This window comes from Schistocerca americana, unplaced genomic scaffold (assembly GCF_021461395.2).
Source record: "Schistocerca americana isolate TAMUIC-IGC-003095 unplaced genomic scaffold, iqSchAmer2.1 HiC_scaffold_103, whole genome shotgun sequence".
Classification (NCBI taxonomy): Eukaryota; Metazoa; Arthropoda; class Insecta; order Orthoptera; family Acrididae; genus Schistocerca; species Schistocerca americana.
The window spans coordinates 198,418-225,537 of NW_025725080.1; the positions used below are offsets into that span (position 1 = coordinate 198,418).

Here is a 27,120-nt window from a genome sequence, read left to right on the forward strand (position 1 = left end):
TCCTCGGCGAGAAACGCTTATTACAGAAAATTTAGACTAAACGAAGGTTCCACCGAGATTCGAACTCGGATCGCTGGATTCAGAGTCCAGAGTGCTAACCGTTACACCATGGAACCAGACAGGAGAATGGGACTCGTAAATACACTTAGCAGTGTTCTGACGTACTTCAGACACTTCCTACTTGCATTTTTTAACCTAATTGACACGATCGAGCATTATAAAACTTAATCTGGGCAATGTTTGCACTTGCAGCCGATGACTGCATTTCCTGTGCGTCTATATGGCAGCGCTGAGTAGCAGTGTGTGGAAACGAAAGACAGGGACGGACGTAAAGCAATCAGTACGAATAAGAAAGTATGCAGAGCCTCTGGTAGCTCAGTTGGTAGAGCGGTAGACTGTAGTGGAGGATTCACAGTTATCCATAGGTCGCTGGTTCAAATCCGGCCCAGAGGACTGTTTTTCTAATCTCAGGAGCAAAGCGGCTCCAGAGCATGCCCACTCGGTCAGAACCTCCCTATGTTTTAAACCTGTTTTAAAGGAAATTCATTTGCTCAGCTTCTAGTAGCTAGTTGATAATCATGGGATTCTTAGCCTTCGTAGGATAATGATATTTCTTCGAATTATAGTAAAATTGCTTGCTCTTACAGGCATTACTCGTTTAATGTGCTATATAGGTCACATAGTCGCACCAATATTCAGCCGTTTCATAGACATCTCGTTTTTAATACAAACGTAGAAACTACACCCCTGAGCCTATCGCTGCTACTTCCTCGGCGAGAAACGCTTATTACAGAAAATTTAGACTAAACGAAGGTTCCACCGAGATTCGAACTCGGATCGCTGGATTCAGAGTCCAGAGTGCTAACCGTTACACCATGGAACCAGACAGGAGAATGGGACTCGTAAATACACTTAGCAGTGTTCTGACGTACTTCAGACACTTCCTACTTGCATTTTTTAACCTAATTGACACGATCGAGCATTATAAAACTTAATCTGGGCAATGTTTGCACTTGCAGCCGATGACTGCATTTCCTGTGCGTCTATATGGCAGCGCTGAGTAGCAGTGTGTGGAAACGAAAGACAGGGACGGACGTAAAGCAATCAGTACGAATAAGAACGTATGCAAAGCCTCTGGTAGCTCAGTTGGTAGAGCGGTGGACTGTAGTGGAGGATTCACAGTTATCCATAGGTCGCTGGTTCAAATCCGGCCCAGAGGACTGTTTTTCTAATCTCAGGAGCAAAGAGGCTCCAGAGCATGCCCACTCGGTCAGAACCTCCCTATGTTTTAAACCTGTTTTAAAGGAAATTCATTTGCTCAGCTTCTAGTAGCTAGTTGATAATCATGGGATTCTTAGCCTTCGTAGGATAATGATATTTCTTCGAATTATAGTAAAATTGCTTGCTCTTACAGGCATTACTCGTTTAATGTGCTATATAGGTCACATAGTCGCACCAATATTCAGCCGTTTCATAGACATCTCGTTTTTAATACAAACGTAGAAACTACACCCCTGAGCCTATCGCTGCTACTTCCTCGGCGAGAAACGCTTATTACAGAAAATTTAGACTAGACGAAGGTTCCACCGAGATTCGAACTCGGATCGCTGGATTCAGAGTCCAGAGTGCTAACCGTTACACCATGGAACCAGACAGGAGAATGGGACTCGTAAATACACTTAGCAGTGTTCTGACGTACTTCAGACACTTCCTACTTGCATTTTTTAACCTAATTGACACGATCGAGCATTATAAAACTTAATCTGGGCAATGTTTGCACTTGCAGCCGATGACTGCATTTCCTGTGCGTCTATATGGCAGCGCTGAGTAGCAGTGTGTGGAAACGAAAGACAGGGACGGACGTAAAGCAATCAGTACGAATAAGAAAGTATGCAGAGCCTCTGGTAGCTCAGTTGGTAGAGCGGTGGACTGTAGTGGAGGATTCACAGTTATCCATAGGTCGCTGGTTCAAATCCGGCCCAGAGGACTGTTTTTCTAATCTCAGGAGCAAAGAGGCTCCAGAGCATGCCCACTCGGTCAGAACCTCCCTATGTTTTAAACCTGTTTTAAAGGAAATTCATTTGCTCAGCTTCTAGTAGCTAGTTGATAATCATGGGATTCTTAGCCTTCGTAGGATAATGATATTTCTTCGAATTATAGTAAAATTGCTTGCTCTTACAGGCATTACTCGTTTAATGTGCTATATAGGTCACATAGTCGCACCAATATTCAGCCGTTTCATAGACATCTCGTTTTTAATACAAACGTAGAAACTACACCCCTGAGCCTATCGCTGCTACTTCCTCGGCGAGAAACGCTTATTACAGAAAATTTAGACTAAACGAAGGTTCCACCGAGATTCGAACTCGGATCGCTGGATTCAGAGTCCAGAGTGCTAACCGTTACACCATGGAACCAGACAGGAGAATGGGACTCGTAAATACACTTAGCAGTGTTCTGACGTACTTCAGACACTTCCTACTTGCATTTTTTAACCTAATTGACACGATCGAGCATTATAAAACTTAATCTGGGCAATGTTTGCACTTGCAGCCGATGACTGCATTTCCTGTGCGTCTATATGGCAGCGCTGAGTAGCAGTGTGTGGAAACGAAAGACAGGGACGGACGTAAAGCAATCAGTACTAATAAGAAAGTATGCAGAGCCTCTGGTAGCTCAGTTGGTAGAGCGGTGGACTGTAGTGGAGGATTCACAGTTATCCATAGGTCGCTGGTTCAAATCCGGCCCAGAGGACTGTTTTTCTAATCTCAGGAGCAAAGAGGCTCCAGAGCATGCCCACTCGGTCAGAACCACCCTATGTTTTAAACCTGTTTTAAAGGAAATTCATTTGCTCAGCTTCTAGTAGCTAGTTGATAATCATGGGATTCTTAGCCTTCGTAGGATAATGATATTTCTTCGAATTATAGTAAAATTGCTTGCTCTTACAGGCATTACTCGTTTAATGTGCTATATAGGTCACATAGTCGCACCAATATTCAGCCGTTTCATAGACATCTCGTTTTTAATACAAACGTAGAAACTACACCCCTGAGCCTATCGCTGCTACTTCCTCGGCGAGAAACGCTTATTACAGAAAATTTAGACTAAACGAAGGTTCCACCGAGATTCGAACTCGGATCGCTGGATTCAGAGTCCAGAGTGCTAACCGTTACACCATGGAACCAGACAGGAGAATGGGACTCGTAAATACACTTAGCAGTGTTCTGACGTACTTCAGACACTTCCTACTTGCATTTTTTAACCTAATTGACACGATCGAGCATTATAAAACTTAATCTGGGCAATGTTTGCACTTGCAGCCGATGACTGCATTTCCTGTGCGTCTATATGGCAGCGCTGAGTAGCAGCGTGTGGAAACGAAAGACAGGGACGGACGTAAAGCAATCAGTACGAATAAGAAAGTATGCAGAGCCTCTGGTAGCTCAGTTGGTAGAGCGGTGGACTGTAGTGGAGGATTCACAGTTATCCATAGGTCGCTGGTTCAAATCCGGCCCAGAGGACTGTTTTTCTAATCTCAGGAGCAAAGAGGCTCCAGAGCATGCCCACTCGGTCAGAACCTCCCTATGTTTTAAACCTGTTTTAAAGGAAATTCATTTGCTCAGCTTCTAGTAGCTAGTTGATAATCATGGGATTCTTAGCCTTCGTAGGATAATGATATTTCTTCGAATTATAGTAAAATTGCTTGCTCTTACAGGCATTACTCGTTTAATGTGCTATATAGGTCACATAGTCGCACCAATATTCAGCCGTTTCATAGACATCTCGTTTTTAATACAAACGTAGAAACTACACCCCTGAGCCTATCGCTGCTACTTCCTCGGCGAGAAACGCTTATTACAGAAAATTTAGACTAAACGAAGGTTCCACCGAGATTCGAACTCGGATCGCTGGATTCAGAGTCCGGAGTGCTAACCGTTACACCATGGAACCAGACAGGAGAACGGGACTCGTAAATACACTTAGCAGTGTTCTGACGTACTTCAGACACTTCCTACTTGCATTTTTTAACCTAATTGACACGATCGAGCATTATAAAACTTAATCTGGGCAATGTTTGCACTTGCAGCCGATGACTGCATTTCCTGTGCGTCTATATGGCAGCGCTGAGTAGCAGTGTGTGGAAACGAAAGACAGGGACGACGTAAAGCAATCAGTACGAATAAGAAAGTATGCAGAGCCTCTGGTAGCTCAGTTGGTAGAGCGGTGGACTGTAGTGGAGGATTCACAGTTATCCATAGGTCGCTGGTTCAAATCCGGCCCAGAGGACTGTTTTTCTAATCTCAGGAGCAAAGAGGCTCCAGAGCATGCCCACTCGGTCAGAACCTCCCTATGTTTTAAACCTGTTTTAAAGGAAATTCATTTGCTCAGCTTCTAGTAGCTAGTTGATAATCATGGGATTCTTAGCCTTCGTAGGATAATGATATTTCTTCGAATTATAGTAAAATTGCTTGCTCTTACAGGCATTACTCGTTTAATGTGCTATATAGGTCACATAGTCGCACCAATATTCAGCCGTTTCGTAGACATCTCGTTTTTAATACAAACGTAGAAACTACACCCCTGAGCCTATCGCTGCTACTTCCTCGGCGAGAAACGCTTATTACAGAAAATTTAGACTAAACGAAGGTTCCACCGAGATTCGAACTCGGATCGCTGGATTCAGAGTCCAGAGTGCTAACCGTTACACCATGGAACCAGACAGGAGAATGGGACTCGTAAATACACTTAGCAGTGTTCTGACGTACTTCAGACACTTCCTACTTGCATTTTTTAACCTAATTGACACGATCGAGCATTATAAAACTTAATCTGGGCAATGTTTGCACTTGCAGCCGATGACTGCATTTCCTGTGCGTCTATATGGCAGCGCTGAGTAGCAGTGTGTGGAAACGAAAGACAGAGACGGACGTAAAGCAATCAGTACGAATAAGAAATTATGCAGAGCCTCTGGTAGCTCAGTTGGTAGAGCGGTGGACTGTAGTGGAGGATTCACAGTTATCCATAGGTCGCTGGTTCAAATCCGGCCCAGAGGACTGTTTTTCTAATCTCAGGAGCAAAGAGGCTCCAGAGCATGCCCACTCGGTCAGAACCTCCCTATGTTTTAAACCTGTTTTAAAGGAAATTCATTTGCTCAGCTTCTAGTAGCTAGTTGATAATCATGGGATTCTTAGCCTTCGTAGGATAATGATATTTCTTCGAATTATAGTAAAATTGCTTGCTCTTACAGGCATTACTCGTTTAATGTGCTATATAGGTCACATAGTCGCACCAATATTCAGCCGTTTCATAGACATCTCGTTTTTAATACAAACGTAGAAACTACACCCCTGAGCCTATCGCTGCTACTTCCTCGGCGAGAAACGCTTATTACAGAAAATTTAGACTAAACGAAGGTTCCACCGAGATTCGAACTCGGATCGCTGGATTCAGAGTCCAGAGTGCTAACCGTTACACCATGGAACCAGACAGGAGAATGGGACTCGTAAATACACTTAGCAGTGTTCTGACGTACTTCAGACACTTCCTACTTGCATTTTTTAACCTAATTGACACGATCGAGCATTATAAAACTTAATCTGGGCAATGTTTGCACTTGCAGCCGATGACTGCATTTCCTGTGCGTCTATATGGCAGCGCTGAGTAGCAGTGTGTGGAAACGAAAGACAGAGACGGACGTAAAGCAATCAGTACGAATAAGAAATTATGCAGAGCCTCTGGTAGCTCAGTTGGTAGAGCGGTGGACTGTAGTGGAGGATTCACAGTTATCCATAGGTCGCTGGTTCAAATCCGGCCCAGAGGACTGTTTTTCTAATCTCAGGAGCAAAGAGGCTCCAGAGCATGCCCACTCGGTCAGAACCTCCCTATGTTTTAAACCTGTTTTAAAGGAAATTCATTTGCTCAGCTTCTAGTAGCTAGTTGATAATCATGGGATTCTTAGCCTTCGTAGGATAATGATATTTCTTCGAATTATAGTAAAATTGCTTGCTCTTACAGGCATTACTCGTTTAATGTGCTATATAGGTCACATAGTCGCACCAATATTCAGCCGTTTCATAGACATCTCGTTTTTAATACAAACGTAGAAACTACACCCCTGAGCCTATCGCTGCTACTTCCTCGGCGAGAAACGCTTATTACAGAAAATTTAGACTAAACGAAGGTTCCACCGAGATTCGAACTCGGATCGCTGGATTCAGAGTCCAGAGTGCTAACCGTTACACCATGGAACCAGACAGGAGAATGGGACTCGTAAATACACTTAGCAGTGTTCTGACGTACTTCAGACACTTCCTACTTGCATTTTTTAACCTAATTGACACGATCGAGCATTATAAAACTTAATCTGGGCAATGTTTGCACTTGCAGCCGATGACTGCATTTCCTGTGCGTCTATATGGCAGCGCTGAGTAGCAGTGTGTGGAAACGAAAGACAGGGACGGACGTAAAGCAATCAGTACGAATAAGAAAGTATGCAGAGCCTCTGGTAGCTCAGTTGGTAGAGCGGTGGACTGTAGTGGAGGATTCACAGTTATCCATAGGTCGCTGGTTCAAATCCGGCCCAGAGGACTGTTTTTCTAATCTCAGGAGCAAAGAGGCTCCAGAGCATGCCCACTCGGTCAGAACCTCCCTATGTTTTAAACCTGTTTTAAAGGAAATTCATTTGCTCAGCTTCTAGTAGCTAGTTGATAATCATGGGATTCTTAGCCTTCGTAGGATAATGATATTTCTTCGAATTATAGTAAAATTGCTTGCTCTTACAGGCATTACTCGTTTAATGTGCTATATAGGTCACATAGTCGCACCAATATTCAGCCGTTTCATAGACATCTCGTTTTTAATACAAACGTAGAAACTACACCCCTGAGCCTATCGCTGCTACTTCCTCGGCGAGAAACGCTTATTACAGAAAATTTAGACTAAACGAAGGTTCCACCGAGATTCGAACTCGGATCGCTGGATTCAGAGTCCAGAGTGCTAACCGTTACACCATGGAACCAGACAGGAGAATGGGACTCGTAAATACACTTAGCAGTGTTCTGACGTACTTCAGACACTTCCTACTTGCATTTTTTAACCTAATTGACACGATCGAGCATTATAAAACTTAATCTGGGCAATGTTTGCACTTGCAGCCGATGACTGCATTTCCTGTGCGTCTATATGGCAGCGCTGAGTAGCAGCGTGTGGAAACGAAAGACAGGGACGGACGTAAAGCAATCAGTACGAATAAGAAAGTATGCAGAGCCTCTGGTAGCTCAGTTGGTAGAGCGGTGGACTGTAGTGGAGGATTCACAGTTATCCATAGGTCGCTGGTTCAAATCCGGCCCAGAGGACTGTTTTTCTAATCTCAGGAGCAAAGAGGCTCCAGAGCATGCCCACTCGGTCAGAACCTCCCTATGTTTTAAACCTGTTTTAAAGGAAATTCATTTGCTCAGCTTCTAGTAGCTAGTTGATAATCATGGGATTCTTAGCCTTCGTAGGATAATGATATTTCTTCGAATTATAGTAAAATTGCTTGCTCTTACAGGCATTACTCGTTTAATGTGCTATATAGGTCACATAGTCGCACCAATATTCAGCCGTTTCATAGACATCTCGTTTTTAATACAAACGTAGAAACTACACCCCTGAGCCTATCGCTGCTACTTCCTCGGCGAGAAACGCTTATTACAGAAAATTTAGACTAAACGAAGGTTCCACCGAGATTCGAACTCGGATCGCTGGATTCAGAGTCCAGAGTGCTAACCGTTACACCATGGAACCAGACAGGAGAATGGGACTCGTAAATACACTTAGCAGTGTTCTGACGTACTTCAGACACTTCCTACTTGCATTTTTTAACCTAATTGACACGATCGAGCATTATAAAACTTAATCTGGGCAATGTTTGCACTTGCAGCCGATGACTGCATTTCCTGTGCGTCTATATGGCAGCGCTGAGTAGCAGTGTGTGGAAACGAAAGACAGGGACGGACGTAAAGCAATCAGTACGAATAAGAAAGTATGCAGAGCCTCTGGTAGCTCAGTTGGTAGAGCGGTGGACTGTAGTGGAGGATTCACAGTTATCCATAGGTCGCTGGTTCAAATCCGGCCCAGAGGACTGTTTTTCTAATCTCAGGAGCAAAGAGGCTCCAGAGCATGCCCACTCGGTCAGAACCTCCCTATGTTTTAAACCTGTTTTAAAGGAAATTCATTTGCTCAGCTTCTAGTAGCTAGTTGATAATCATGGGATTCTTAGCCTTCGTAGGATAATGATATTTCTTCGAATTATAGTAAAATTGCTTGCTCTTACAGGCATTACTCGTTTAATGTGCTATATAGGTCACATAGTCGCACCAATATTCAGCCGTTTCATAGACATCTCGTTTTTAATACAAACGTAGAAACTACACCCCTGAGCCTATCGCTGCTACTTCCTCGGCGAGAAACGCTTATTACAGAAAATTTAGACTAAACGAAGGTTCCACCGAGATTCGAACTCGGATCGCTGGATTCAGAGTCCAGAGTGCTAACCGTTACACCATGGAACCAGACAGGAGAATGGGACTCGTAAATACACTTAGCAGTGTTCTGACGTACTTCAGACACTTCCTACTTGCATTTTTTAACCTAATTGACACGATCGAGCATTATAAAACTTAATCTGGGCAATGTTTGCACTTGCAGCCGATGACTGCATTTCCTGTGCGTCTATATGGCAGCGCTGAGTAGCAGTGTGTGGAAACGAAAGACAGAGACGGACGTAAAGCAATCAGTACGAATAAGAAATTATGCAGAGCCTCTGGTAGCTCAGTTGGTAGAGCGGTGGACTGTAGTGGAGGATTCACAGTTATCCATAGGTCGCTGGTTCAAATCCGGCCCAGAGGACTGTTTTTCTAATCTCAGGAGCAAAGAGGCTCCAGAGCATGCCCACTCGGTCAGAACCTCCCTATGTTTTAAACCTGTTTTAAAGGAAATTCATTTGCTCAGCTTCTAGTAGCTAGTTGATAATCATGGGATTCTTAGCCTTCGTAGGATAATGATATTTCTTCGAATTATAGTAAAATTGCTTGCTCTTACAGGCATTACTCGTTTAATGTGCTATATAGGTCACATAGTCGCACCAATATTCAGCCGTTTCATAGACATCTCGTTTTTAATACAAACGTAGAAACTACACCCCTGAGCCTATCGCTGCTACTTCCTCGGCGAGAAACGCTTATTACAGAAAATTTAGACTAAACGAAGGTTCCACCGAGATTCGAACTCGGATCGCTGGATTCAGAGTCCAGAGTGCTAACCGTTACACCATGGAACCAGACAGGAGAATGGGACTCGTAAATACACTTAGCAGTGTTCTGACGTACTTCAGACACTTCCTACTTGCATTTTTTAACCTAATTGACACGATCGAGCATTATAAAACTTAATCTGGGCAATGTTTGCACTTGCAGCCGATGACTGCATTTCCTGTGCGTCTATATGGCAGCGCTGAGTAGCAGTGTGTGGAAACGAAAGACAGGGACGGACGTAAAGCAATCAGTACGAATAAGAAAGTATGCAGAGCCTCTGGTAGCTCAGTTGGTAGAGCGGTGGACTGTAGTGGAGGATTCACAGTTATCCATAGGTCGCTGGTTCAAATCCGGCCCAGAGGACTGTTTTTCTAATCTCAGGAGCAAAGAGGCTCCAGAGCATGCCCACTCGGTCAGAACCTCCCTATGTTTTAAACCTGTTTTAAAGGAAATTCATTTGCTCAGCTTCTAGTAGCTAGTTGATAATCATGGGATTCTTAGCCTTCGTAGGATAATGATATTTCTTCGAATTATAGTAAAATTGCTTGCTCTTACAGGCATTACTCGTTTAATGTGCTATATAGGTCACATAGTCGCACCAATATTCAGCCGTTTCATAGACATCTCGTTTTTAATACAAACGTAGAAACTACACCCCTGAGCCTATCGCTGCTACTTCCTCGGCGAGAAACGCTTATTACAGAAAATTTAGACTAAACGAAGGTTCCACCCAGATTCGAACTCGGATCGCTGGATTCAGAGTCCAGAGTGCTAACCGTTACACCATGGAACCAGACAGGAGAATGGGACTCGTAAATACACTTAGCAGTGTTCTGACGTACTTCAGACACTTCCTACTTGCATTTTTTAACCTAATTGACACGATCGAGCATTATAAAACTTAATCTGGGCAATGTTTGCACTTGCAGCCGATGACTGCATTTCCTGTGCGTCTATATGGCAGCGCTGAGTAGCAGTGTGTGGAAACGAAAGACAGGGACGGACGTAAAGCAATCAGTACGAATAAGAAAGTATGCAGAGCCTCTGGTAGCTCAGTTGGTAGAGCGGTGGACTGTAGTGGAGGATTCACAGTTATCCATAGGTCGCTGGTTCAAATCCGGCCCAGAGGACTGTTTTTCTAATCTCAGGAGCAAAGCGGCTCCAGAGCATGCCCACTCGGTCAGAACCTCCCTATGTTTTAAACCTGTTTTAAAGGAAATTCATTTGCTCAGCTTCTAGTAGCTAGTTGATAATCATGGGATTCTTAGCCTTCGTAGGATAATGATATTTCTTCGAATTATAGTAAAATTGCTTGCTCTTACAGGCATTACTCGTTTAATGTGCTATATAGGTCACATAGTCGCACCAATATTCAGCCGTTTCATAGACATCTCGTTTTTAATACAAACGTAGAAACTACACCCCTGAGCCTATCGCTGCTACTTCCTCGGCGAGAAACGCTTATTACAGAAAATTTAGACTAAACGAAGGTTCCACCGAGATTCGAACTCGGATCGCTGGATTCAGAGTCCAGAGTGCTAACCGTTACACCATGGAACCAGACAGGAGAATGGGACTCGTAAATACACTTAGCAGTGTTCTGACGTACTTCAGACACTTCCTACTTGCATTTTTTAACCTAATTGACACGATCGAGCATTATAAAACTTAATCTGGGCAATGTTTGCACTTGCAGCCGATGACTGCATTTCCTGTGCGTCTATATGGCAGCGCTGAGTAGCAGCGTGTGGAAACGAAAGACAGGGACGGACGTAAAGCAATCAGTACGAATAAGAAAGTATGCAGAGCCTCTGGTAGCTCAGTTGGTAGAGCGGTGGACTGTAGTGGAGGATTCACAGTTATCCATAGGTCGCTGGTTCAAATCCGGCCCAGAGGACTGTTTTTCTAATCTCAGGAGCAAAGAGGCTCCAGAGCATGCCCACTCGGTCAGAACCTCCCTATGTTTTAAACCTGTTTTAAAGGAAATTCATTTGCTCAGCTTCTAGTAGCTAGTTGATAATCATGGGATTCTTAGCCTTCGTAGGATAATGATATTTCTTCGAATTATAGTAAAATTGCTTGCTCTTACAGGCATTACTCGTTTAATGTGCTATATAGGTCACATAGTCGCACCAATATTCAGCCGTTTCATAGACATCTCGTTTTTAATACAAACGTAGAAACTACACCCCTGAGCCTATCGCTGCTACTTCCTCGGCGAGAAACGCTTATTACAGAAAATTTAGACTAAACGAAGGTTCCACCGAGATTCGAACTCGGATCGCTGGATTCAGAGTCCAGAGTGCTAACCGTTACACCATGGAACCAGACAGGAGAATGGGACTCGTAAATACACTTAGCAGTGTTCTGACGTACTTCAGACACTTCCTACTTGCATTTTTTAACCTAATTGACACGATCGAGCATTATAAAACTTAATCTGGGCAATGTTTGCACTTGCAGCCGATGACTGCATTTCCTGTGCGTCTATATGGCAGCGCTGAGTAGCAGTGTGTGGAAACGAAAGACAGGGACGGACGTAAAGCAATCAGTACGAATAAGAAAGTATGCAGAGCCTCTGGTAGCTCAGTTGGTAGAGCGGTGGACTGTAGTGGAGGATTCACAGTTATCCATAGGTCGCTGGTTCAAATCCGGCCCAGAGGACTGTTTTTCTAATCTCAGGAGCAAAGAGGCTCCAGAGCATGCCCACTCGGTCAGAACCTCCCTATGTTTTAAACCTGTTTTAAAGGAAATTCATTTGCTCAGCTTCTAGTAGCTAGTTGATAATCATGGGATTCTTAGCCTTCGTAGGATAATGATATTTCTTCGAATTATAGTAAAATTGCTTGCTCTTACAGGCATTACTCGTTTAATGTGCTATATAGGTCACATAGTCGCACCAATATTCAGCCGTTTCATAGACATCTCGTTTTTAATACAAACGTAGAAACTACACCCCTGAGCCTATCGCTGCTACTTCCTCGGCGAGAAACGCTTATTACAGAAAATTTAGACTAAACGAAGGTTCCACCGAGATTCGAACTCGGATCGCTGGATTCAGAGTCCAGAGTGCTAACCGTTACACCATGGAACCAGACAGGAGAATGGGACTCGTAAATACACTTAGCAGTGTTCTGACGTACTTCAGACACTTCCTACTTGCATTTTTTAACCTAATTGACACGATCGAGCATTATAAAACTTAATCTGGGCAATGTTTGCACTTGCAGCCGATGACTGCATTTCCTGTGCGTCTATATGGCAGCGCTGAGTAGCAGTGTGTGGAAACGAAAGACAGGGACGGACGTAAAGCAATCAGTACGAATAAGAAAGTATGCAGAGCCTCTGGGAGCTCAGTTGGTAGAGCGGTGGACTGTAGTGGAGGATTCACAGTTATCCATAGGTCGCTGGTTCAAATCCGGCCCAGAGGACTGTTTTTCTAATCTCAGGAGCAAAGAGGCTCCAGAGCATGCCCACTCGGTCAGAACCTCCCTATGTTTTAAACCTGTTTTAAAGGAAATTCATTTGCTCAGCTTCTAGTAGCTAGTTGATAATCATGGGATTCTTAGCCTTCGTAGGATAATGATATTTCTTCGAATTATAGTAAAATTGCTTGCTCTTACAGGCATTACTCGTTTAATGTGCTATATAGGTCACATAGTCGCACCAATATTCAGCCGTTTCATAGACATCTCGTTTTTAATACAAACGTAGAAACTACACCCCTGAGCCTATCGCTGCTACTTCCTCGGCGAGAAACGCTTATTACAGAAAATTTAGACTAAACGAAGGTTCCACCGAGATTCGAACTCGGATCGCTGGATTCAGAGTCCAGAGTGCTAACCGTTACACCATGGAACCAGACAGGAGAATGGGACTCGTAAATACACTTAGCAGTGTTCTGACGTACTTCAGACACTTCCTACTTGCATTTTTTAACCTAATTGACACGATCGAGCATTATAAAACTTAATCTGGGCAATGTTTGCACTTGCAGCCGATGACTGCATTTCCTGTGCGTCTATATGGCAGCGCTGAGTAGCAGTGTGTGGAAACGAAAGACAGGGACGGACGTAAAGCAATCAGTACGAATAAGAAAGTATGCAGAGCCTCTGGTAGCTCAGTTGGTAGAGCGGTGGACTGTAGTGGAGGATTCACAGTTATCCATATGTCGCTGGTTCAAATTCGGCCTAGAGGACTGTTTTTCTAATCTCAGGAGCAAAGAGGCTCCAGAGCATGCCCACTCGGTCAGAACCTCCCTATGTTTTAAACCTGTTTTAAAGGAAATTCATTTGCTCAGCTTCTAGTAGCTAGTTGATAATCATGGGATTCTTAGCCTTCGTAGGATAATGATATTTCTTCGAATTATAGTAAAATTGCTTGCTCTTACAGGCATTACTCGTTTAATGTGCTATATAGGTCACATAGTCGCACCAATATTCAGCCGTTTCATAGACATCTCGTTTTTAATACAAACGTAGAAACTACACCCCTGAGCCTATCGCTGCTACTTCCTCGGCGAGAAACGCTTATTACAGAAAATTTAGACTTAACGAAGGTTCCACCGAGATTCGAACTCGGATCGCTGGATTCAGAGTCCAGAGTGCTAACCGTTACACCATGGAACCAGACAGGAGAATGGGACTCGTAAATACACTTAGCAGTGTTCTGACGTACTTCAGACACTTCCTACTTGCATTTTTTAACCTAATTGACACGATCGAGCATTATAAAACTTAATCTGGGCAATGTTTGCACTTGCAGCCGATGACTGCATTTCCTGTGCGTCTATATGGCAGCGCTGAGTAGCAGTGTGTGGAAACGAAAGACAGGGACGGACGTAAAGCAATCAGTACGAATAAGAAAGTATGCAGAGCCTCTGGTAGCTCAGTTGGTAGAGCGGTGGACTGTAGTGGAGGATTCACAGTTATCCATAGGTCGCTGGTTCAAATCCGGCCCAGAGGACTGTTTTTCTAATCTCAGGAGCAAAGAGGCTCCAGAGCATGCCCACTCGGTCAGAACCTCCCTATGTTTTAAACCTGTTTTAAAGGAAATTCATTTGCTCAGCTTCTAGTAGCTAGTTGATAATCATGGGATTCTTAGCCTTCGTAGGATAATGATATTTCTTCGAATTATAGTAAAATTGCTTGCTCTTACAGGCATTACTCGTTTAATGTGCTATATAGGTCCCATAGTCGCACCAATATTCAGCCGTTTCATAGACATCTCGTTTTTAATACAAACGTAGAAACTACACCCCTGAGCCTATCGCTGCTACTTCCTCGGCGAGAAACGCTTATTACAGAAAATTTAGACTAAACGAAGGTTCCACCGAGATTCGAACTCGGATCGCTGGATTCAGAGTCCAGAGTGCTAACCGTTACACCATGGAACCAGACAGGAGAATGGGACTCGTAAATACACTTAGCAGTGTTCTGACGTACTTCAGACACTTCCTACTTGCATTTTTTAACCTAATTGACACGATCGAGCATTATAAAACTTAATCTGGGCAATGTTTGCACTTGCAGCCGATGACTGCATTTCCTGTGCGTCTATATGGCAGCGCTGAGTAGCAGTGTGTGGAAACGAAAGACAGGGACGGACGTAAAGCAATCAGTACGAATAAGAAAGTATGCAGAGCCTCTGGTAGCTCAGTTGGTAGAGCGGTGGACTGTAGTGGAGGATTCACAGTTATCCATAGGTCGCTGGTTCAAATCCGGCCCAGAGGACTGTTTTTCTAATCTCAGGAGCAAAGAGGCTCCAGAGCATGCCCACTCGGTCAGAACCTCCCTATGTTTTAAACCTGTTTTAAAGGAAATTCATTTGCTCAGCTTCTAGTAGCTAGTTGATAATCATGGGATTCTTAGCCTTCGTAGGATAATGATATTTCTTCGAATTATAGTAAAATTGCTTGCTCTTACAGGCATTACTCGTTTAATGTGCTATATAGGTCACATAGTCGCACCAATATTCAGCCGTTTCATAGACATCTCGTTTTTAATACAAACGTAGAAACTACACCCCTGAGCCTATCGCTGCTACTTCCTCGGCGAGAAACGCTTATTACAGAAAATTTAGACTAAACGAAGGTTCCACCGAGATTCGAACTCGGATCGCTGGATTCAGAGTCCAGAGTGCTAACCGTTACACCATGGAACCAGACAGGAGAATGGGACTCGTAAATACACTTAGCAGTGTTCTGACGTACTTCAGACACTTCCTACTTGCATTTTTTAACCTAATTGACACGATCGAGCATTATAAAACTTAATCTGGGCAATGTTTGCACTTGCAGCCGATGACTGCATTTCCTGTGCGTCTATATGGCAGCGCTGAGTAGCAGTGTGTGGAAACGAAAGACAGGGACGGACGTAAAGCAATCAGTACGAATAAGAAAGTATGCAGAGCCTCTGGTAGCTCAGTTGGTAGAGCGGTGGACTGTAGTGGAGGATTCACAGTTATCCATAGGTCGCTGGTTCAAATCCGGCCCAGAGGACTGTTTTTCTAATCTCAGGAGCAAAGAGGCTCCAGAGCATGCCCACTCGGTCAGAACCTCCCTATGTTTTAAACCTGTTTTAAAGGAAATTCATTTGCTCAGCTTCTAGTAGCTAGTTGATAATCATGGGATTCTTAGCCTTCGTAGGATAATGATATTTCTTCGAATTATAGTAAAATTGCTTGCTCTTACAGGCATTACTCGTTTAATGTGCTATATAGGTCACATAGTCGCACCAATATTCAGCCGTTTCATAGACATCTCGTTTTTAATACAAACGTAGAAACTACACCCCTGAGCCTATCGCTGCTACTTCCTCGGCGGGAAACGCTTATTACAGAAAATTTAGACTAAACGAAGGTTCCACCGAGATTCGAACTCGGATCGCTGGATTCAGAGTCCAGAGTGCTAACCGTTACACCATGGAACCAGACAGGAGAATGGGACTCGTAAATACACTTAGCAGTGTTCTGACGTACTTCAGACACTTCCTACTTGCATTTTTTAACCTAATTGACACGATCGAGCATTATAAAACTTAATCTGGGCAATGTTTGCACTTGCAGCCGATGACTGCATTTCCTGTGCGTCTATATGGCAGCGCTGAGTAGCAGTGTGTGGAAACGAAAGACAGGGACGGACGTAAAGCAATCAGTACGAATAAGAAAGTATGCAGAGCCTCTGGTAGCTCAGTTGGTAGAGCGGTGGACTGTAGTGGAGGATTCACAGTTATCCATAGGTCGCTGGTTCAAATCCGGCCCAGAGGACTGTTTTTGTAATCTCAGGAGCAAAGAGGCTCCAGAGCATGCCCACTCGGTCAGAACCTCCCTATGTTTTAAACCTGTTTTAAAGGAAATTCATTTGCTCAGCTTCTAGTAGCTAGTTGATAATCATGGGATTCTTAGCCTTCGTAGGATAATGATATTTCTTCGAATTATAGTAAAATTGCTTGCTCTTACAGGCATTACTCGTTTAATGTGCTATATAGGTCACATAGTCGCACCAATATTCAGCCGTTTCATAGACATCTCGTTTTTAATACAAACGTAGAAACTACACCCCTGAGCCTATCGCTGCTACTTCCTCGGCGAGAAACGCTTATTACAGAAAATTTAGACTAAACGAAGGTTCCACCGAGATTCGAACTCGGATCGCTGGATTCAGAGTCCAGAGTGCTAACCGTTACACCATGGAACCAGACAGGAGAATGGGACTCGTAAATACACTTAGCAGTGTTCTGACGTACTTCAGACACTTCCTACTTGCATTTTTTAACCTAATTGACACGATCGAGCATTATAAAACTTAATCTGGGCAATGTTTGCACTTGCAGCCGATGACTGCATTTCCTGTGCGTCTATATGGCAGCGCTGAGTAGCAGTGCGTGGAAACGAAAGACAGGGACGGACGTAAAGCAATCAGTACGAATAAGAAAGTATGCAGAGCCTCTGGTAGCTCAGTTGGTAGAGCGGTGGACTGTAGTGGAGGATTCACAGTTATCCATAGGTCGCTGGTTCAAATCCGGCCCAGAGGACTGTTTTTCTAATCTCAGGAGCAAAGAGGCTCCAGAGCATGCCCACTCGGTCAGAACCTCCCTATGTTTTAAACCTGTTTTAAAGGAAATTCATTTGCTCAGCTTCTAGTAGCTAGTTGATAATCATGGGATTCTTAGCCTTCGTAGGATAATGATATTTCTTCGAATTATAGTAAAATTGCTTGCTCTTACAGGCATTACTCGTTTAATGTGCTATATAGGTCACATAGTCGCACCAATATTCAGCCGTTTCATAGACATCTCGTTTTTAATACAAACGTAGAAACTACACCCCTGAGCCTATCGCTGCTACTTCCTCGGCGAGAAACGCTTATTACAGAAAATTTAGACTAAACGAAGGTTCCACCGAGATTCGAACTCGGATCGCTGGATTCAGAGTCCAGAGTGCTAACCGTTACACCATGGAACCAGACAGGAGAATGGGACTCGTAAATACACTTAGCAGTGTTCTGACGTACTTCAGACACTTCCTACTTGCATTTTTTAACCTAATTGACACGATCGAGCATTATAAAACTTAATCTGGGCAATGTTTGCACTTGCAGCCGATGACTGCATTTCCTGTGCGTCTATATGGCAGCGCTGAGTAGCAGTGTGTGGAAACGAAAGACAGGGACGGACGTAAAGCAATCAGTACGAATAAGAAAGTATGCAGAGCCTCTGGTAGCTCAGTTGGTAGAGCGGTGGACTGTAGTGGAGGATTCACAGTTATCCATAGGTCGCTGGTTCAAATCCGGCCCAGAGGACTGTTTTTCTAATCTCAGGAGCAAAGAGGCTCCAGAGCATGCCCACTCGGTCAGAACCTCCCTATGTTTTAAACCTGTTTTAAAGGAAATTCATTTGCTCAGCTTCTAGTAGCTAGTTGATAATCATGGGATTCTTAGCCTTCGTAGGATAATGATATTTCTTCGAATTATAGTAAAATTGCTTGCTCTTACAGGCATTACTCGTTTAATGTGCTATATAGGTCACATAGTCGCACCAATATTCAGCCGTTTCATAGACATCTCGTTTTTAATACAAACGTAGAAACTACACCCCTGAGCCTATCGCTGCTACTTCCTCGGCGAGAAACGCTTATTACAGAAAATTTAGACTAAACGAAGGTTCCACCGAGATTCGAACTCGGATCGCTGGATTCAGAGTCCAGAGTGCTAACCGTTACACCATGGAACCAGACAGGAGAATGGGACTCGTAAATACACTTAGCAGTGTTCTGACGTACTTCAGACACTTCCTACTTGCATTTTTTAACCTAATTGACACGATCGAGCATTATAAAACTTAATCTGGGCAATGTTTGCACTTGCAGCCGATGACTGCATTTCCTGTGCGTCTATATGGCAGCGCTGAGTAGCAGTGTGTGGAAACGAAAGACAGGGACGGACGTAAAGCAATCAGTACGAATAAGAAAGTATGCAGAGCCTCTGGTAGCTCAGTTGGTAGAGCGGTGGACTGTAGTGGAGGATTCACAGTTATCCATAGGTCGCTGGTTCAAATCCGGCCCAGAGGACTGTTTTTCTAATCTCAGGAGCAAAGAGGCTCCAGAGCATGCCCACTCGGTCAGAACCTCCCTATGTTTTAAACCTGTTTTAAAGGAAATTCATTTGCTCAGCTTCTAGTAGCTAGTTGATAATCATGGGATTCTTAGCCTTCGTAGGATAATGATATTTCTTCGAATTATAGTAAAATTGCTTGCTCTTACAGGCATTACTCGTTTAATGTGCTATATAGGTCACATAGTCGCACCAATATTCAGCCGTTTCATAGACATCTCGTTTTTAATACAAACGTAGAAACTACACCCCTGAGCCTATCGCTGCTACTTCCTCGGCGAGAAACGCTTATTACAGAAAATTTAGACTAAACGAAGGTTCCACCGAGATTCGAACTCGGATCGCTGGATTCAGAGTCCAGAGTGCTAACCGTTACACCATGGAACCAGACAGGAGAATGGGACTCGTAAATACACTTAGCAGTGTTCTGACGTACTTCAGACACTTCCTACTTGCATTTTTTAACCTAATTGACACGATCGAGCATTATAAAACTTAATCTGGGCAATGTTTGCACTTGCAGCCGATGACTGCATTTCCTGTGCGTCTATATGGCAGCGCTGAGTAGCAGTGTGTGGAAACGAAAGACAGGGACGGACGTAAAGCAATCAGTACGAATAAGAAAGTATGCAGAGCCTCTGGTAGCTCAGTTGGTAGAGCGGTGGACTGTAGTGGAGGATTCACAGTTATCCATAGGTCGCTGGTTCAAATCCGGCCCAGAGGACTGTTTTTCTAATCTCAGGAGCAAAGAGGCTCCAGAGCATGCCCACTCGGTCAGAACCTCCCTATGTTTTAAACCTGTTTTAAAGGAAATTCATTTGCTCAGCTTCTAGTAGCTAGTTGATAATCATGGGATTCTTAGCCTTCGTAGGATAATGATATTTCTTCGAATTATAGTAAAATTGCTTGCTCTTACAGGCATTACTCGTTTAATGTGCTATATAGGTCACATAGTCGCACCAATATTCAGCCGTTTCATAGACATCTCGTTTTTAATACAAACGTAGAAACTACACCCCTGAGCCTATCGCTGCTACTTCCTCGGCGAGAAACGCTTATTACAGAAAATTTAGACTAAACGAAGGTTCCACCGAGATTCGAACTCGGATCGCTGGATTCAGAGTCCAGAGTGCTAACCGTTACACCATGGAACCAGACAGGAGAATGGGACTCGTAAATACACTTAGCAGTGTTCTGACGTACTTCAGACACTTCCTACTTGCATTTTTTAACCTAATTGACACGATCGAGCATTATAAAACTTAATCTGGGCAATGTTTGCACTTGCAGCCGATGACTGCATTTCCTGTGCGTCTATATGGCAGCGCTGAGTAGCAGTGTGTGGAAACGAAAGACAGGGACGGACGTAAAGCAATCAGTACGAATAAGAAAGTATGCAGAGCCTCTGGTAGCTCAGTTGGTAGAGCGGTGGACTGTAGTGGAGGATTCACAGTTATCCATAGGTCGCTGGTTCAAATCCGGCCCAGAGGACTGTTTTTCTAATCTCAGGAGCAAAGAGGCTCCAGAGCATGCCCACTCGGTCAGAACCTCCCTATGTTTTAAACCTGTTTTAAAGGAAATTCATTTGCTCAGCTTCTAGTAGCTAGTTGATAATCATGGGATTCTTAGCCTTCGTAGGATAATGATATTTCTTCGAATTATAGTAAAATTGCTTGCTCTTACAGGCATTACTCGTTTAATGTGCTATATAGGTCACATAGTCGCACCAATATTCAGCCGTTTCATAGACATCTCGTTTTTAATACAAACGTAGAAACTACACCCCTGAGCCTATCGCTGCTACTTCCTCGGCGAGAAACGCTTATTACAGAAAATTTAGACTAAACGAAGGTTCCACCGAGATTCGAACTCGGATCGCTGGATTCAGAGTCCAGAGTGCTAACCGTTACACAATGGAACCAGACAGGAGAATGGGACTCGTAAATACACTTAGCAGTGTTCTGACGTACTTCAGACACTTCCTACTTGCATTTTTTAACCTAATTGACACGATCGAGCATTATAAAACTTAATCTGGGCAATGTTTGCACTTGCAGCCGATGACTGCATTTCCTGTGCGTCTATATGGCAGCGCTGAGTAGCAGTGTGTGGAAACGAAAGACAGGGACGGACGTAAAGCAATCAGTACGAATAAGAAAGTATGCAGAGCCTCTGGTAGCTCAGTTGGTAGAGCGGTGGACTGTAGTGGAGGATTCACAGTTATCCATAGGTCGCTGGTTCAAATCCGGCCCAGAGGACTGTTTTTCTAATCTCAGGAGCAAAGAGGCTCCAGAGCATGCCCACTCGGTCAGAACCTCCCTATGTTTTAAACCTGTTTTAAAGGAAATTCATTTGCTCAGCTTCTAGTAGCTAGTTGATAATCATGGGATTCTTAGCCTTCGTAGGATAATGATATTTCTTCGAATTATAGTAAAATTGCTTGCTCTTACAGGCATTGCTCGTTTAATGTGCTATATAGGTCACATAGTCGCACCAATATTCAGCCGTTTCATAGACATCTCGTTTTTAATACAAACGTAGAAACTACACCCCTGAGCCTATCGCTGCTACTTCCTCGGCGAGAAACGCTTATTACAGAAAATTTAGACTAAACGAAGGTTCCACCGAGATTCGAACTCGGATCGCTGGATTCAGAGTCCAGAGTGCTAACCGTTACACCATGGAACCAGACAGGAGAATGGGACTCGTAAATACACTTAGCAGTGTTCTGACGTACTTCAGACACTTCCTACTTGCATTTTTTAACCTAATTGACACGATCGAGCATTATAAAACTTAATCTGGGCAATGTTTGCACTTGCAGCCGATGACTGCATTTCCTGTGCGTCTATATGGCAGCGCTGAGTAGCAGTGTGTGGAAACGAAAGACAGGGACGGACGTAAAGCAATCAGTACGAATAAGAAAGTATGCAGAGCCTCTGGTAGCTCAGTTGGTAGAGCGGTGGACTGTAGTGGAGGATTCACAGTTATCCATAGGTCGCTGGTTCAAATCCGGCCCAGAGGACTGTTTTTCTAATCTCAGGAGCAAAGAGGCTCCAGAGCATGCCCACTCGGTCAGAACCTCCCTATGTTTTAAACCTGTTTTAAAGGAAATTCATTTGCTCAGCTTCTAGTAGCTAGTTGATAATCATGGGATTCTTAGCCTTCGTAGGATAATGATATTTCTTCGAATTATAGTAAAATTGCTTGCTCTTACAGGCATTACTCGTTTAATGTGCTATATAGGTCACATAGTCGCACCAATATTCAGCCGTTTCATAGACATCTCGTTTTTAATACAAACGTAGAAACTACACCCCTGAGCCTATCGCTGCTACTTCCTCGGCGAGAAACGCTTATTACAGAAAATTTAGACTAAACGAAGGTTCCACCGAGATTCGAACTCGGATCGCTGGATTCAGAGTCCAGAGTGCTAACCGTTACACCATGGAACCAGACAGGAGAATGGGACTCGTAAATACACTTAGCAGTGTTCTGACGTACTTCAGACACTTCCTACTTGCATTTTTTAACCTAATTGACACGATCGAGCATTATAAAACTTAATCTGGGCAATGTTTGCACTTGCAGCCGATGACTGCATTTCCTGTGCGTCTATATGGCAGCGCTGAGTAGCAGTGTGTGGAAACGAAAGACAGGGACGGACGTAAAGCAATCAGTACGAATAAGAAAGTATGCAGAGCCTCTGGTAGCTCAGTTGGTAGAGCGGTGGACTGTAGTGGAGGATTCACAGTTATCCATAGGTCGCTGGTTCAAATCCGGCCCAGAGGACTGTTTTTCTAATCTCAGGAGCAAAGAGGCTCCAGAGCATGCCCACTCGGTCAGAACCTCCCTATGTTTTAAACCTGTTTTAAAGGAAATTCATTTGCTCAGCTTCTAGTAGCTAGTTGATAATCATGGGATTCTTAGCCTTCGTAGGATAATGATATTTCTTCGAATTATAGTAAAATTGCTTGCTCTTACAGGCATTACTCGTGTAATGTGCTATATAGGTCACATAGTCGCACCAATATTCAGCCGTTTCATAGACATCTCGTTTTTAATACAAACGTAGAAACTACACCCCTGAGCCTATCGCTGCTACTTCCTCGGCGAGAAACGCTTATTACAGAAAATTTAGACTAAACGAAGGTTCCACCGAGATTCGAACTCGGATCGCTGGATTCAGAGTCCAGAGTGCTAACCGTTACACCATGGAACCAGACAGGAGAATGGGACTCGTAAATACACTTAGCAGTGTTCTGACGTACTTCAGACACTTCCTACTTGCATTTTTTAACCTAATTGACACGATCGAGCATTATAAAACTTAATCTGGGCAATGTTTGCACTTGCAGCCGATGACTGCATTTCCTGTGCGTCTATATGGCAGCGCTGAGTAGCAGTGTGTGGAAACGAAAGACAGGGACGGACGTAAAGCAATCAGTACGAATAAGAAAGTATGCAGAGCCTCTGGTAGCTCAGTTGGTAGAGCGGTGGACTGTAGTGGAGGCTTCACAGTTATCCATAGGTCGCTGGTTCAAATCCGGCCCAGAGGACTGTTTTTCTAATCTCAGGAGCAAAGAGGCTCCAGAGCATGCCCACTCGGTCAGAACCTCCCTATGTTTTAAACCTGTTTTAAAGGAAATTCATTTGCTCAGCTTCTAGTAGCTAGTTGATAATCATGGGATTCTTAGCCTTCGTAGGATAATGATATTTCTTCGAATTATAGTAAAATTGCTTGCTCTTACAGGCATTACTCGTTTAATGTGCTATATAGGTCACATAGTCGCACCAATATTCAGCCGTTTCATAGACATCTCGTTTTTAATACAAACGTAGAAACTACACCCCTGAGCCTATCGCTGCTACTTCCTCGGCGAGAAACGCTTATTACAGAAAATTTAGACTAAACGAAGGTTCCACCGAGATTCGAACTCGGATCGCTGGATTCAGAGTCCAGAGTGCTAACCGTTACACCATGGAACCAGACAGGAGAATGGGACTCGTAAATACACTTAGCAGTGTTCTGACGTACTTCAGACACTTCCTACTTGCATTTTTTAACCTAATTGACACGATCGAGCATTATAAAACTTAATCTGGGCAATGTTTGCACTTGCAGCCGATGACTGCATTTCCTGTGCGTCTATATGGCAGCGCTGAGTAGCAGTGTGTGGAAACGAAAGACAGGGACGGACGTAAAGCAATCAGTACGAATAAGAAAGTATGCAGAGCCTCTGGTAGCTCAGTTGGTAGAGCGGTGGACTGTAGTGGAGGATTCACAGTTATCCATAGGTCGCTGGTTCAAATCCGGCCCAGAGGACTGTTTTTCTAATCTCAGGAGCAAAGAGGCTCCAGAGCATGCCCACTCGGTCAGAACCTCCCTATGTTTTAAACCTGTTTTAAAGGAAATTCATTTGCTCAGCTTCTAGTAGCTAGTTGATAATCATGGGATTCTTAGCCTTCGTAGGATAATGATATTTCTTCGAATTATAGTAAAATTGCTTGCTCTTACAGGCATTACTCGTTTAATGTGCTATATAGGTCACATAGTCGCACCAATATTCAGCCGTTTCATAGACATCTCGTTTTTAATACAAACGTAGAAACTACACCCCTGAGCCTATCGCTGCTACTTCCTCGGCGAGAAACGCTTATTACAGAAAATTTAGACTAAACGAAGGTTCCACCGAGATTCGAACTCGGATCGCTGGATTCAGAGTCCAGAGTGCTAACCGTTACACCATGGAACCAGACAGGAGAATGGGACTCGTAAATACACTTAGCAGTGTTCTGACGTACTTCAGACACTTCCTACTTGCATTTTTTAACCTAATTGACACGATCGAGCATTATAAAACTTAATCTGGGCAATGTTTGCACTTGCAGCCGATGACTGCATTTCCTGTGCGTCTATATGGCAGCGCTGAGTAGCAGTGTGTGGAAACGAAAGACAGGGACGGACGTAAAGCAATCAGTACGAATAAGAAAGTATGCAGAGCCTCTGGTAGCTCAGTTGGTAGAGCGGTGGACTGTAGTGGAGGATTCACAGTTATCCATAGGTCGCTGGTTCAAATCCGGCCCAGAGGACTGTTTTTCTAATCTCAGGAGCAAAGAGGCTCCAGAGCATGCCCACTCGGTCAGAACCTCCCTATGTTTTAAACCTGTTTTAAAGGAAATTCATTTGCTCAGCTTCTAGTAGCTAGTTGATAATCATGGGATTCTTAGCCTTCGTAGGATAATGATATTTCTTCGAATTATAGTAAAATTGCTTGCTCTTACAGGCATTACTCGTTTAATGTGCTATATAGGTCACATAGTCGCACCAATATTCAGCCGTTTCATAGACATCTCGTTTTTAATACAAACGTAGAAACTACACCCCTGAGCCTATCGCTGCTACTTCCTCGGCGAGAAACGCTTATTACAGAAAATTTAGACTAAACGAAGGTTCCACCGAGATTCGAACTCGGATCGCTGGATTCAGAGTCCAGAGTGCTAACCGTTACACCATGGAACCAGACAGGAGAATGGGACTCGTAAATACACTTAGCAGTGTTCTGACGTACTTCAGACACTTCCTACTTGCATTTTTTAACCTAATTGACACGATCGAGCATTATAAAACTTAATCTGGGCAATGTTTGCACTTGCAGCCGATGACTGCATTTCCTGTGCGTCTATATGGCAGCGCTGAGTAGCAGTGTGTGGAAACGAAAGACAGGGACGGACGTAAAGCAATCAGTACGAATAAGAAAGTATGCAGAGCCTCTGGTAGCTCAGTTGGTAGAGCGGTGGACTGTAGTGGAGGATTCACAGTTATCCATAGGTCGCTGGTTCAAATCCGGCCCAGAGGACTGTTTTTCTAATCTCAGGAGCAAAGAGGCTCCAGAGCATGCCCACTCGGTCAGAACCTCCCTATGTTTTAAACCTGTTTTAAAAGAAATTCATTTGCTCAGCTTCTAGTAGCTAGTTGATAATCATGGGATTCTTAGCCTTCGTAGGATAATGATATTTCTTCGAATTATAGTAAAATTGCTTGCTCTTACAGGCATTACTCGTTTAATGTGCTATATAGGTCACATAGTCGCACCAATATTCAGCCGTTTCATAGACATCTCGTTTTTAATACAAACGTAGAAACTACACCCCTGAGCCTATCGCTGCTACTTCCTCGGCGAGAAACGCTTATTACAGAAAATTTAGACTAAACGAAGGTTCCACCGAGATTCGAACTCGGATCGCTGGATTCAGAGTCCAGAGTGCTAACCGTTACACCATGGAACCAGACAGGAGAATGGGACTCGTAAATACACTTAGCAGTGTTCTGACGTACTTCAGACACTTCCTACTTGCATTTTTTAACCTAATTGACACGATCGAGCATTATAAAACTTAATCTGGGCAATGTTTGCACTTGCAGCCGATGACTGCATTTCCTGTGCGTCTATATGGCAGCGCTGAGTAGCAGTGTGTGGAAACGAAAGACAGGGACGGACGTAAAGCAATCAGTACGAATAAGAAAGTATGCAGAGCCTCTGGTAGCTCAGTTGGTAGAGCGGTGGACTGTAGTGGAGGCTTCACAGTTATCCATAGGTCGCTGGTTCAAATCCGGCCCAGAGGACTGTTTTTCTAATCTCAGGAGCAAAGAGGCTCCAGAGCATGCCCACTCGGTCAGAACCTCCCTATGTTTTAAACCTGTTTTAAAGGAAATTCATTTGCTCAGCTTCTAGTAGCTAGTTGATAATCATGGGATTCTTAGCCTTCGTAGGATAATGATATTTCTTCGAATTATAGTAAAATTGCTTGCTCTTACAGGCATTACTCGTTTAATGTGCTATATAGGTCACATAGTCGCACCAATATTCAGCCGTTTCATAGACATCTCGTTTTTAATACAAACGTAGAAACTACACCCCTGAGCCTATCGCTGCTACTTCCTCGGCGAGAAACGCTTATTACAGAAAATTTAGACTAAACGAAGGTTCCACCGAGATTCGAACTCGGATCGCTGGATTCAGAGTCCAGAGTGCTAACCGTTACACCATGGAACCAGACAGGAGAATGGGACTCGTAAATACACTTAGCAGTGTTCTGACGTACTTCAGACACTTCCTACTTGCATTTTTTAACCTAATTGACACGATCGAGCATTATAAAACTTAATCTGGGCAATGTTTGCACTTGCAGCCGATGACTGCATTTCCTGTGCGT

The 27,120-nt window shown here is 43.7% G+C and overlaps 71 non-coding genes across 71 annotated transcripts; 35 read left to right on the forward strand and 36 right to left on the reverse strand.

The window, feature by feature from the left end:
• Positions 1-44: 44 nt before the first annotated feature.
• Trnaq-cug lies at positions 45-116 on the reverse strand. The gene has a single exon. It is a non-coding gene; the product is annotated as a tRNA-Gln (tRNA).
• A 248-nt stretch (positions 117-364) lies between these two features.
• Trnay-gua lies at positions 365-453 on the forward strand. The gene is given in 2 exon segments: positions 365-401; positions 418-453. It is a non-coding gene; the product is annotated as a tRNA-Tyr (tRNA).
• Positions 454-811: 358 nt separating this feature from the next.
• On the reverse strand, positions 812-883 carry Trnaq-cug. Its single transcript has one exon. It is a non-coding gene; the product is annotated as a tRNA-Gln (tRNA).
• Positions 884-1,131: 248 nt separating this feature from the next.
• On the forward strand, positions 1,132-1,220 carry Trnay-gua. The gene is given in 2 exon segments: positions 1,132-1,168; positions 1,185-1,220. It is a non-coding gene; the product is annotated as a tRNA-Tyr (tRNA).
• Positions 1,221-1,578: 358 nt separating this feature from the next.
• Trnaq-cug lies at positions 1,579-1,650 on the reverse strand. Its single transcript has one exon. It is a non-coding gene; the product is annotated as a tRNA-Gln (tRNA).
• Positions 1,651-1,898: 248 nt separating this feature from the next.
• Trnay-gua lies at positions 1,899-1,987 on the forward strand. Its single transcript is given in 2 exon segments — positions 1,899-1,935; positions 1,952-1,987. It is a non-coding gene; the product is annotated as a tRNA-Tyr (tRNA).
• A 358-nt stretch (positions 1,988-2,345) lies between these two features.
• Positions 2,346-2,417, reverse strand: Trnaq-cug. The gene has a single exon. It is a non-coding gene; the product is annotated as a tRNA-Gln (tRNA).
• A 248-nt stretch (positions 2,418-2,665) lies between these two features.
• Trnay-gua lies at positions 2,666-2,754 on the forward strand. The gene is given in 2 exon segments: positions 2,666-2,702; positions 2,719-2,754. It is a non-coding gene; the product is annotated as a tRNA-Tyr (tRNA).
• A 358-nt stretch (positions 2,755-3,112) lies between these two features.
• Trnaq-cug lies at positions 3,113-3,184 on the reverse strand. The gene has a single exon. It is a non-coding gene; the product is annotated as a tRNA-Gln (tRNA).
• Positions 3,185-3,432: 248 nt separating this feature from the next.
• Positions 3,433-3,521, forward strand: Trnay-gua. Its single transcript is given in 2 exon segments — positions 3,433-3,469; positions 3,486-3,521. It is a non-coding gene; the product is annotated as a tRNA-Tyr (tRNA).
• A 358-nt stretch (positions 3,522-3,879) lies between these two features.
• On the reverse strand, positions 3,880-3,951 carry Trnaq-cug. The gene has a single exon. It is a non-coding gene; the product is annotated as a tRNA-Gln (tRNA).
• A 247-nt stretch (positions 3,952-4,198) lies between these two features.
• On the forward strand, positions 4,199-4,287 carry Trnay-gua. Its single transcript is given in 2 exon segments — positions 4,199-4,235; positions 4,252-4,287. It is a non-coding gene; the product is annotated as a tRNA-Tyr (tRNA).
• Positions 4,288-4,645: 358 nt separating this feature from the next.
• Trnaq-cug lies at positions 4,646-4,717 on the reverse strand. The gene has a single exon. It is a non-coding gene; the product is annotated as a tRNA-Gln (tRNA).
• A 248-nt stretch (positions 4,718-4,965) lies between these two features.
• Trnay-gua lies at positions 4,966-5,054 on the forward strand. The gene is given in 2 exon segments: positions 4,966-5,002; positions 5,019-5,054. It is a non-coding gene; the product is annotated as a tRNA-Tyr (tRNA).
• A 358-nt stretch (positions 5,055-5,412) lies between these two features.
• On the reverse strand, positions 5,413-5,484 carry Trnaq-cug. The gene has a single exon. It is a non-coding gene; the product is annotated as a tRNA-Gln (tRNA).
• A 248-nt stretch (positions 5,485-5,732) lies between these two features.
• Positions 5,733-5,821, forward strand: Trnay-gua. Its single transcript is given in 2 exon segments — positions 5,733-5,769; positions 5,786-5,821. It is a non-coding gene; the product is annotated as a tRNA-Tyr (tRNA).
• A 358-nt stretch (positions 5,822-6,179) lies between these two features.
• Positions 6,180-6,251, reverse strand: Trnaq-cug. The gene has a single exon. It is a non-coding gene; the product is annotated as a tRNA-Gln (tRNA).
• Positions 6,252-6,499: 248 nt separating this feature from the next.
• Positions 6,500-6,588, forward strand: Trnay-gua. Its single transcript is given in 2 exon segments — positions 6,500-6,536; positions 6,553-6,588. It is a non-coding gene; the product is annotated as a tRNA-Tyr (tRNA).
• Positions 6,589-6,946: 358 nt separating this feature from the next.
• Positions 6,947-7,018, reverse strand: Trnaq-cug. The gene has a single exon. It is a non-coding gene; the product is annotated as a tRNA-Gln (tRNA).
• Positions 7,019-7,266: 248 nt separating this feature from the next.
• Trnay-gua lies at positions 7,267-7,355 on the forward strand. Its single transcript is given in 2 exon segments — positions 7,267-7,303; positions 7,320-7,355. It is a non-coding gene; the product is annotated as a tRNA-Tyr (tRNA).
• Positions 7,356-7,713: 358 nt separating this feature from the next.
• On the reverse strand, positions 7,714-7,785 carry Trnaq-cug. Its single transcript has one exon. It is a non-coding gene; the product is annotated as a tRNA-Gln (tRNA).
• A 248-nt stretch (positions 7,786-8,033) lies between these two features.
• Trnay-gua lies at positions 8,034-8,122 on the forward strand. The gene is given in 2 exon segments: positions 8,034-8,070; positions 8,087-8,122. It is a non-coding gene; the product is annotated as a tRNA-Tyr (tRNA).
• A 358-nt stretch (positions 8,123-8,480) lies between these two features.
• On the reverse strand, positions 8,481-8,552 carry Trnaq-cug. Its single transcript has one exon. It is a non-coding gene; the product is annotated as a tRNA-Gln (tRNA).
• Positions 8,553-8,800: 248 nt separating this feature from the next.
• Trnay-gua lies at positions 8,801-8,889 on the forward strand. Its single transcript is given in 2 exon segments — positions 8,801-8,837; positions 8,854-8,889. It is a non-coding gene; the product is annotated as a tRNA-Tyr (tRNA).
• A 358-nt stretch (positions 8,890-9,247) lies between these two features.
• Trnaq-cug lies at positions 9,248-9,319 on the reverse strand. Its single transcript has one exon. It is a non-coding gene; the product is annotated as a tRNA-Gln (tRNA).
• Positions 9,320-9,567: 248 nt separating this feature from the next.
• Positions 9,568-9,656, forward strand: Trnay-gua. The gene is given in 2 exon segments: positions 9,568-9,604; positions 9,621-9,656. It is a non-coding gene; the product is annotated as a tRNA-Tyr (tRNA).
• Positions 9,657-10,014: 358 nt separating this feature from the next.
• Trnaq-cug lies at positions 10,015-10,086 on the reverse strand. Its single transcript has one exon. It is a non-coding gene; the product is annotated as a tRNA-Gln (tRNA).
• A 248-nt stretch (positions 10,087-10,334) lies between these two features.
• Positions 10,335-10,423, forward strand: Trnay-gua. Its single transcript is given in 2 exon segments — positions 10,335-10,371; positions 10,388-10,423. It is a non-coding gene; the product is annotated as a tRNA-Tyr (tRNA).
• Positions 10,424-10,781: 358 nt separating this feature from the next.
• Positions 10,782-10,853, reverse strand: Trnaq-cug. The gene has a single exon. It is a non-coding gene; the product is annotated as a tRNA-Gln (tRNA).
• A 248-nt stretch (positions 10,854-11,101) lies between these two features.
• Trnay-gua lies at positions 11,102-11,190 on the forward strand. Its single transcript is given in 2 exon segments — positions 11,102-11,138; positions 11,155-11,190. It is a non-coding gene; the product is annotated as a tRNA-Tyr (tRNA).
• A 358-nt stretch (positions 11,191-11,548) lies between these two features.
• On the reverse strand, positions 11,549-11,620 carry Trnaq-cug. Its single transcript has one exon. It is a non-coding gene; the product is annotated as a tRNA-Gln (tRNA).
• A 248-nt stretch (positions 11,621-11,868) lies between these two features.
• Trnay-gua lies at positions 11,869-11,957 on the forward strand. Its single transcript is given in 2 exon segments — positions 11,869-11,905; positions 11,922-11,957. It is a non-coding gene; the product is annotated as a tRNA-Tyr (tRNA).
• Positions 11,958-12,315: 358 nt separating this feature from the next.
• On the reverse strand, positions 12,316-12,387 carry Trnaq-cug. Its single transcript has one exon. It is a non-coding gene; the product is annotated as a tRNA-Gln (tRNA).
• A 248-nt stretch (positions 12,388-12,635) lies between these two features.
• Positions 12,636-12,724, forward strand: Trnay-gua. Its single transcript is given in 2 exon segments — positions 12,636-12,672; positions 12,689-12,724. It is a non-coding gene; the product is annotated as a tRNA-Tyr (tRNA).
• A 358-nt stretch (positions 12,725-13,082) lies between these two features.
• Trnaq-cug lies at positions 13,083-13,154 on the reverse strand. The gene has a single exon. It is a non-coding gene; the product is annotated as a tRNA-Gln (tRNA).
• Positions 13,155-13,402: 248 nt separating this feature from the next.
• On the forward strand, positions 13,403-13,491 carry Trnay-gua. The gene is given in 2 exon segments: positions 13,403-13,439; positions 13,456-13,491. It is a non-coding gene; the product is annotated as a tRNA-Tyr (tRNA).
• Positions 13,492-13,849: 358 nt separating this feature from the next.
• Trnaq-cug lies at positions 13,850-13,921 on the reverse strand. The gene has a single exon. It is a non-coding gene; the product is annotated as a tRNA-Gln (tRNA).
• A 248-nt stretch (positions 13,922-14,169) lies between these two features.
• Trnay-gua lies at positions 14,170-14,258 on the forward strand. Its single transcript is given in 2 exon segments — positions 14,170-14,206; positions 14,223-14,258. It is a non-coding gene; the product is annotated as a tRNA-Tyr (tRNA).
• Positions 14,259-14,616: 358 nt separating this feature from the next.
• On the reverse strand, positions 14,617-14,688 carry Trnaq-cug. The gene has a single exon. It is a non-coding gene; the product is annotated as a tRNA-Gln (tRNA).
• Positions 14,689-14,936: 248 nt separating this feature from the next.
• On the forward strand, positions 14,937-15,025 carry Trnay-gua. Its single transcript is given in 2 exon segments — positions 14,937-14,973; positions 14,990-15,025. It is a non-coding gene; the product is annotated as a tRNA-Tyr (tRNA).
• Positions 15,026-15,383: 358 nt separating this feature from the next.
• Positions 15,384-15,455, reverse strand: Trnaq-cug. The gene has a single exon. It is a non-coding gene; the product is annotated as a tRNA-Gln (tRNA).
• A 248-nt stretch (positions 15,456-15,703) lies between these two features.
• Trnay-gua lies at positions 15,704-15,792 on the forward strand. Its single transcript is given in 2 exon segments — positions 15,704-15,740; positions 15,757-15,792. It is a non-coding gene; the product is annotated as a tRNA-Tyr (tRNA).
• Positions 15,793-16,150: 358 nt separating this feature from the next.
• On the reverse strand, positions 16,151-16,222 carry Trnaq-cug. The gene has a single exon. It is a non-coding gene; the product is annotated as a tRNA-Gln (tRNA).
• A 248-nt stretch (positions 16,223-16,470) lies between these two features.
• Positions 16,471-16,559, forward strand: Trnay-gua. Its single transcript is given in 2 exon segments — positions 16,471-16,507; positions 16,524-16,559. It is a non-coding gene; the product is annotated as a tRNA-Tyr (tRNA).
• Positions 16,560-16,917: 358 nt separating this feature from the next.
• Positions 16,918-16,989, reverse strand: Trnaq-cug. Its single transcript has one exon. It is a non-coding gene; the product is annotated as a tRNA-Gln (tRNA).
• A 248-nt stretch (positions 16,990-17,237) lies between these two features.
• Trnay-gua lies at positions 17,238-17,326 on the forward strand. Its single transcript is given in 2 exon segments — positions 17,238-17,274; positions 17,291-17,326. It is a non-coding gene; the product is annotated as a tRNA-Tyr (tRNA).
• A 358-nt stretch (positions 17,327-17,684) lies between these two features.
• On the reverse strand, positions 17,685-17,756 carry Trnaq-cug. Its single transcript has one exon. It is a non-coding gene; the product is annotated as a tRNA-Gln (tRNA).
• Positions 17,757-18,004: 248 nt separating this feature from the next.
• Trnay-gua lies at positions 18,005-18,093 on the forward strand. Its single transcript is given in 2 exon segments — positions 18,005-18,041; positions 18,058-18,093. It is a non-coding gene; the product is annotated as a tRNA-Tyr (tRNA).
• Positions 18,094-18,451: 358 nt separating this feature from the next.
• Trnaq-cug lies at positions 18,452-18,523 on the reverse strand. Its single transcript has one exon. It is a non-coding gene; the product is annotated as a tRNA-Gln (tRNA).
• Positions 18,524-18,771: 248 nt separating this feature from the next.
• On the forward strand, positions 18,772-18,860 carry Trnay-gua. The gene is given in 2 exon segments: positions 18,772-18,808; positions 18,825-18,860. It is a non-coding gene; the product is annotated as a tRNA-Tyr (tRNA).
• A 358-nt stretch (positions 18,861-19,218) lies between these two features.
• Trnaq-cug lies at positions 19,219-19,290 on the reverse strand. The gene has a single exon. It is a non-coding gene; the product is annotated as a tRNA-Gln (tRNA).
• Positions 19,291-19,538: 248 nt separating this feature from the next.
• Trnay-gua lies at positions 19,539-19,627 on the forward strand. The gene is given in 2 exon segments: positions 19,539-19,575; positions 19,592-19,627. It is a non-coding gene; the product is annotated as a tRNA-Tyr (tRNA).
• Positions 19,628-19,985: 358 nt separating this feature from the next.
• Trnaq-cug lies at positions 19,986-20,057 on the reverse strand. Its single transcript has one exon. It is a non-coding gene; the product is annotated as a tRNA-Gln (tRNA).
• Positions 20,058-20,305: 248 nt separating this feature from the next.
• Positions 20,306-20,394, forward strand: Trnay-gua. The gene is given in 2 exon segments: positions 20,306-20,342; positions 20,359-20,394. It is a non-coding gene; the product is annotated as a tRNA-Tyr (tRNA).
• Positions 20,395-20,752: 358 nt separating this feature from the next.
• Positions 20,753-20,824, reverse strand: Trnaq-cug. Its single transcript has one exon. It is a non-coding gene; the product is annotated as a tRNA-Gln (tRNA).
• A 248-nt stretch (positions 20,825-21,072) lies between these two features.
• Trnay-gua lies at positions 21,073-21,161 on the forward strand. The gene is given in 2 exon segments: positions 21,073-21,109; positions 21,126-21,161. It is a non-coding gene; the product is annotated as a tRNA-Tyr (tRNA).
• Positions 21,162-21,519: 358 nt separating this feature from the next.
• On the reverse strand, positions 21,520-21,591 carry Trnaq-cug. The gene has a single exon. It is a non-coding gene; the product is annotated as a tRNA-Gln (tRNA).
• Positions 21,592-21,839: 248 nt separating this feature from the next.
• On the forward strand, positions 21,840-21,928 carry Trnay-gua. Its single transcript is given in 2 exon segments — positions 21,840-21,876; positions 21,893-21,928. It is a non-coding gene; the product is annotated as a tRNA-Tyr (tRNA).
• A 358-nt stretch (positions 21,929-22,286) lies between these two features.
• On the reverse strand, positions 22,287-22,358 carry Trnaq-cug. Its single transcript has one exon. It is a non-coding gene; the product is annotated as a tRNA-Gln (tRNA).
• A 248-nt stretch (positions 22,359-22,606) lies between these two features.
• Positions 22,607-22,695, forward strand: Trnay-gua. Its single transcript is given in 2 exon segments — positions 22,607-22,643; positions 22,660-22,695. It is a non-coding gene; the product is annotated as a tRNA-Tyr (tRNA).
• Positions 22,696-23,053: 358 nt separating this feature from the next.
• On the reverse strand, positions 23,054-23,125 carry Trnaq-cug. The gene has a single exon. It is a non-coding gene; the product is annotated as a tRNA-Gln (tRNA).
• Positions 23,126-23,373: 248 nt separating this feature from the next.
• On the forward strand, positions 23,374-23,462 carry Trnay-gua. Its single transcript is given in 2 exon segments — positions 23,374-23,410; positions 23,427-23,462. It is a non-coding gene; the product is annotated as a tRNA-Tyr (tRNA).
• A 358-nt stretch (positions 23,463-23,820) lies between these two features.
• Trnaq-cug lies at positions 23,821-23,892 on the reverse strand. The gene has a single exon. It is a non-coding gene; the product is annotated as a tRNA-Gln (tRNA).
• Positions 23,893-24,140: 248 nt separating this feature from the next.
• Positions 24,141-24,229, forward strand: Trnay-gua. Its single transcript is given in 2 exon segments — positions 24,141-24,177; positions 24,194-24,229. It is a non-coding gene; the product is annotated as a tRNA-Tyr (tRNA).
• Positions 24,230-24,587: 358 nt separating this feature from the next.
• Positions 24,588-24,659, reverse strand: Trnaq-cug. The gene has a single exon. It is a non-coding gene; the product is annotated as a tRNA-Gln (tRNA).
• Positions 24,660-24,907: 248 nt separating this feature from the next.
• Trnay-gua lies at positions 24,908-24,996 on the forward strand. Its single transcript is given in 2 exon segments — positions 24,908-24,944; positions 24,961-24,996. It is a non-coding gene; the product is annotated as a tRNA-Tyr (tRNA).
• Positions 24,997-25,354: 358 nt separating this feature from the next.
• Positions 25,355-25,426, reverse strand: Trnaq-cug. Its single transcript has one exon. It is a non-coding gene; the product is annotated as a tRNA-Gln (tRNA).
• Positions 25,427-25,674: 248 nt separating this feature from the next.
• Trnay-gua lies at positions 25,675-25,763 on the forward strand. The gene is given in 2 exon segments: positions 25,675-25,711; positions 25,728-25,763. It is a non-coding gene; the product is annotated as a tRNA-Tyr (tRNA).
• Positions 25,764-26,121: 358 nt separating this feature from the next.
• On the reverse strand, positions 26,122-26,193 carry Trnaq-cug. Its single transcript has one exon. It is a non-coding gene; the product is annotated as a tRNA-Gln (tRNA).
• Positions 26,194-26,441: 248 nt separating this feature from the next.
• Positions 26,442-26,530, forward strand: Trnay-gua. The gene is given in 2 exon segments: positions 26,442-26,478; positions 26,495-26,530. It is a non-coding gene; the product is annotated as a tRNA-Tyr (tRNA).
• Positions 26,531-26,888: 358 nt separating this feature from the next.
• Positions 26,889-26,960, reverse strand: Trnaq-cug. The gene has a single exon. It is a non-coding gene; the product is annotated as a tRNA-Gln (tRNA).
• Positions 26,961-27,120: the final 160 nt, after the last annotated feature.